Source organism: Cololabis saira, chromosome 7 (assembly GCF_033807715.1).
Source record: "Cololabis saira isolate AMF1-May2022 chromosome 7, fColSai1.1, whole genome shotgun sequence".
Lineage (NCBI taxonomy): Eukaryota > Metazoa > Chordata > Actinopteri > Beloniformes > Belonidae > Cololabis > Cololabis saira.
The window spans coordinates 14,536,389-14,542,319 of NC_084593.1; the positions used below are offsets into that span (position 1 = coordinate 14,536,389).

Sequence of the window (5,931 nt, forward strand, 5' to 3'; positions counted from 1 at the left end):
CAGTTCACACAGGAGACTTGGTGACTCTGCAGTGTTCAGTCCTCTCTGAGTCTCAAAGGAAAACTTGTCCAGAAGAGCAAAGTGTGTACTGGCTAAAAGTTGTGTCAGGTGAATCACATCCCAGTATAATTTATGCTCAAAGTAACAGTGATGGTAAATGTGAGAAGAGTCCTGAGGCTCAGTCCGTACAAAGATGTATCTACAGCTTCGTCAAAGAGAACGTCAGCTCCTCCGATGCTGGAAATTATTACTGTGCTGTTGCCTCATGTGGGATGATAGTTTTTGGAAACGGAACTAAACTGGATATTGGAGGTGACTCTGTCAAATTCTTATGGAATTTAAAATTATTACCAATATTAATACCCCATCCACGTCTAATTTTTTTGTATTTCCTTATTTCATGTTTCAGTTGCCAGAACATGTGATTCAGCGAAGGAAAACATTTTTTTCTTTGTGTTATGTGGCTCTCTGGCAATAAGTCTCACCGTCGTAGTGGTCCTTGTTTGTGTTATCAGGAAAAATGTCTGTTACTGTTGCAAAGGTAAGTAAATTTATAAATTGTGTTACAGTTGTTGACTTGATTTAGCCTTATATTATGTACAGTTTATATTTTTATTTTTTTATTTATTCTTTTACTTTCTCTGTTTTCTTGAGAAAATAGCTTCTGTGTCTCTGCGAGCCAAAGCTGAAATGATCAGTGGTGAACAGAAAAATCAGCAGGTGAAAAATTCCATTCCATTCCACTACAACTTTATAGACTCAAATGTGCATGTATTTTGTTATCTTCTCTTTTAATTCAGTCTTTTTTATTCTTCTTCCTAATAATATTTTATTATATTTTATTATCATTCAGGAGGTAAATCAGGAGTCTGTGATTTATTCTGAAGACGTCTTTATCCGGAGGAAAGGAAACAAAGCAGCGAGGAGAAATGTCCAAGTAGATGAAGAGACGATCTACAGTGATGTCAGGGTTTGATTAAGACAAACGCTGGATTTAAGTAGCGTACATTTAGTGTGAACCATATTCCTATGTTGTTGTTTTTTTAAGCCCTGCAGATAGTGTTACTGGTATTAAAGTAATAATGCTGATTGTATAACTATCCCTATGTTATAAACTATGTGGTATTTGATAATGAAATATTCTAAAATGGCTTTTGATACTTCTAATGTCAGGGTTTAATTAAGATTAAGATTTCCATGTAAATATGGCGTGTCTATCCTTGTTATTTTTCCCGAAACTCTGCAAATTGTGTTATTGGTATGACTGTAATGAACGCTCTGCTGTTTTTCTAACTATCTCTGTATTATAATCTATGCGGTATTTGATTATGAAATGTCCTAAAAAGGCTTCTGATAATTCTGCCCACTTTGGCTTTTTGGAAGACGTATCTTGAAGGAATTCTCCTTTTCCAGTTTGAGGGGCATTACACTTTTACACATTTTTTGTGTATGTGTTTAATTTTCCTTATAAATGAACTTCAAATAACATGAACCCATCTTTTCTTATTTCAAAGTCCTGCATATAGCTTCATAACATCAATAATTTATAACACTCAAATTAAAGAAAATACATATTTAATTAACCTTTACTCCTGTACTCAGGATCAGTCACATTGCGATCAACTCCAAGGGAGTTTTGCAAAGGATATAAAAGTACCCATTTCTAAAGACAATGTGGTTATCATGCATTATATTGGTATATACAGTATATTAGCATTAACATCAGAAACATAAGCATTGTCTAATGCACATTCACATGTCCTGTCATTTGAAATGGAGCTAAAAGCTTTCTAATTAATAAACTGAAACTATTTCATTTTTTACAGTGAATACAACAATTCTATATTACCCCAGCTAGCATGATTCCAGCCTCTGGTTCCTGATCAATCCATGCCTCCCCCCTTCTCTGTCCGTGCCTCTGTCCCCTTCTCATGCACTTGTTCAGAGTGAAAGCCAAATCAAATATGAAATTTGGGACAAATTGGACAATGCATGTGTAAGTTAGCAACTTTACCACTCATGGCAAGACATCAAATGTTGCCACACTCTCACACTGACCCCCTCTGATAGAAAGTTACAGTATTCACTGTCAGTCATCTTCAGTGTCTACTGGTTTACTAGGTTTTAGGCATATCGGCTCATCCCACTAGGAACACAGATCTACAATGTAATACATAACATTTCCTGTTGCCAACAGGTGGCGCAACAACCTCTCCTGAATATTACACTGTAGTTGTGTTCAGGCTTGGACTGCAATTATATACATTAATTTTGGATCAGAATAAACAATGTATGGCTGCGATACAGCCAATATCTCTTTTGGCAAGTCTGTGAAATGACATCCAATTTCTCCTTGCGACCAAAATAGAGCCGCTTATGGGACAGTAGTACAGGTTAAAGTCAAGGACGGATTATCATGACCACGGGCCCTGGACACAAACTCGCTATGGGCCCCTACCTACAATAATATCCTACGTGCACGGTGCATGCCCTCCCCAATCACTCAGTTTGGTCACACAATGGCGCAGAGAATCCACAATCACACCGTGTGGTTGTGGATGGCGGAGTGGCGGAGCGTGGGTCTCAGTACCGAGGGGGCGGAGCATTCTCCATGGGCCCTTATGATAGTCATTTTAACGTTCAACAACACCTCATCCTACCCATCAATCAACATTTATTCTCACTTTTATTGAGCTAAGCAAGCCTATAGGCCTATGCTGCAGAAAGCAGAGTAAAGTCACAAACTTGTTCAGAAGAACACACACACACACACACACGCACACACACACACACACACACACACACACACACACACACACACACACACACACACACACACACACACACACACACACACACCGGCCTGACAGCTGTCAATCACACGGCGCTGAAAACTCAGTCACGGACTGACTCAGTTCCATCTTTGATACAGTTTAAATACAAAAAAAAAACATTACACAATATATTTAGATAGATATAGACACAGCGGTCTATAGACTCTAGTCTAGTTGACAACATCACAAAGCTCACTCAAATAGGCAGTTGGTCAAGAATATCACAACATTCTGATAAAGAAATTATTTATGAAGGTTACACTGACTCACCAATGGTAGTTGACTCTTCCATAAAACTTTGTACATGCTTAGTCCTCTTTTAAAGTTTAGCGCTCATCTCCCTTCATAGCCGCAAATTTTCCGAGTCGGCAAATTAGCTCTAACTGTTAAGGCTGATTTATGGTCCGCGTTACACCAACGCAGCGCCTACGGCGTAGGATACGCGGCGATGCGCGGGAGGCTCTGCGTCGATTTAACGCGGAACCATAAATCAGGCTTTACAGCCATCAGCGTTGGCTCACAGCCCTGATGCGTTCAGGACAGTTGTAAATTCAGAATTAGTCAACACTGACCGCACAATTCACATTTTATCGTAATTATAGCCTACAATTTACGATTATATATGAACGTATCACACAAAACGGGGCCCTATCATTGGGCCCTATGAGCTTGTAAATTTATTTTAATTTTCACATAAAAAAAAAAAAAAAAATGTTTGAAAGCCGAGGGCCCCCATTGGCTCCAGGGCCCTGGGCACATGCCCACTTTGCCCATGCGGTAATCCGTCTATGGTTAAAGTAAAATGGGAAGTGAGCAGCATATTAATACTGTATAACAGGTGAATGTTTTGAATTGAATTGAATTAAATTAAATTAAATTAAATTAAATTAAATTAAATTAAATTAAATTGAAATTTTATTTCGAACATGAAACAGTAGTGAAAAAAACAAACAATAATAACCAATAATAAATAAATGTAAATAAGAAAAAAAAAGACAAAAATATAAATAAAAATATGCATCCATCATAATTAACATGCTCGAAAAAGGAGTAGAAAGAAGTAAAAACCTGAAATCCTACCCCCTAAACTTTATTTCATTATAATCAAAATTAATTTAATTCCTATACAAAAACAAAAGATTTTAAAAGATATATATATACACATACACATTTTGAGTCTATGTGCAAAACTACTATGTGCAAGTGGATGGGTGTTGGGACTCTTACTCTCCTTAGTTTGAGAAGGAAGTAGAGGCTAGTTGAGCCCAATTGGCCTGAGAAGTTATCCAGGAGAGATCCTCAGACATGTGCACCACCCAGGAACTTGGTGCTTCTCAGCCTCTCCACAATGGCATCATTGACTGGGTGTGTGTGGTGGTGGCTTTTCATATCCTCTTGACATTGCGCCTGAAAAACATTATGAACAGCAAAAAAAGGAAACTAAGAGAATACCAACAGGGGCTCTATCACTGCACACAAAAGGACTATACTGTACATGCACTAACAGAAAGTTGAATTGTTGCCTTAATCCGATCGATATTGAATTTTTAAAAGCCATGTATGCACGTTAGCCAGGCTGTAGTTGAACTGAATTGAAGCTCTTGAGATCGAGCTTTTAGTGCCAGATAATGCTCAGAATTTAAGTTATTCCGGCATGTACCCACGCTTAGACGAGCTAGTGACCGCCCCGGGACCCCCCCTTCTGGAAGTGACGACACCGCGAAAGCCAGAATATCAACACAGTAGGAGAAGAAGAAAACAAACAACAAGGAAGGAATTGGAAGAACGCAAATGCAAATGTACGTGTGGCGCCACCTAGCATTGCGGCGTCAAATGCACCTCACTCAATAATCGATTGTCTTCTTGTGCATGCATAGTGTTGTGCAACTCAGGTAGCTTGGCTGATTAGTTATCGAAGGGTTATTAATAATTTTATTAATAATTATTAATAATTAATAAAGTTGACTATTTATCAAATTGAATGATCAATATGATAAATAAAATCCTCGGGGCACCACCCTCGGCCTTAATCTAGGGAAATGATAACTTTTAACAGCAGAAAATCAGTCTCAATATGATTTGAATTATCCTGCAGAACAGCAAATCTTACTATATCTTACAGAATAACAATGAAGGCGTGATATCCGAACACTAGGCTCTGCTTAAACAAATCAATTTGTGACCAAATCTGGCGTGAAACAACAACAACCACTCATTAAAAATCAATCAGAATTTATTTACATACGGGTATCAAAGAAGATGTAAATGGATACCCAATAAATCCCGATGGCAGAACTTCATAAAACAATTAATTAACTAGAAAAACATCAATAGAAAAATATGACATGAAAGTTAAATGCATGGAATGGAAAAAAGAAATCAAAGCAATAATAAAAATGATATCACGAACATGTACAGTTTAAAATATTGCAGTGTTTAAAGGGTGGTATTTTAAAGATGGCGGAACTCTGTGGTATTTAAGCATGGACGCGCCCTCTGGGCCACGTGCAATCGGACCGGATGGCGAACGCAGCATTTAAAACGTGCCTACGGCAGAAAACAACGACTACCAAATAATCAAACATGATAATGATAACAATGATGATGTAATCTCAGCTCTGAACGCAGATTTAGCTCTGTAACACTCCCAGTTAAACTCATACACCCAGGTCTCAAAACCTCACGCCTCCTCGGGTCTCCGGGTGCCGATCAGGGGTTCCTGCCGGGTCTTTGGTCGGAGTCCGATCCCAGAGAGTCCTCCCGCCTCTCCCGCTCCTCCTCCTGACTCTGGAATCACGAGAGGACGGGGGTACAGCTGAAGCAGCCGGCGCTCCAGCCTCGGTCCGGAGGCTATCACGTCGTCTCGGGGGCACGCAGGGCCAGTCTACTTCTTCTGAGTGCTGGTGCCCGTCGGCCTGAGCGCGTGGCCCCGGGACGGGCGGCGGGATGCGTCTCGGTTCTGCGCGGGGCAGGCTGTCCACAGGTCCTTTCAGGTGAAGTTTAAGAGCAGAGAGAGAGGTTAGAATAGAGGAACGGGTCTCACCCTGGGCCGGGGCCGAGCTTCGGAGCGGCCCCCCCCCCCCCCTTTCCAGCTCCC

The 5,931-nt window shown here is 40.0% G+C and overlaps 1 long non-coding RNA gene across 1 annotated transcript; it reads left to right on the plus strand.

Moving 5' to 3' along the window:
- The first annotated feature begins 419 nt into the window (after positions 1-419).
- LOC133447478 (uncharacterized) lies at positions 420-1,417 on the plus strand. The gene is made up of 3 exons (XR_009782911.1): positions 420-541; positions 662-720; positions 854-1,417. It is a non-coding gene; the product is annotated as an uncharacterized LOC133447478 (long non-coding RNA).
- Positions 1,418-5,931: the final 4,514 nt, after the last annotated feature.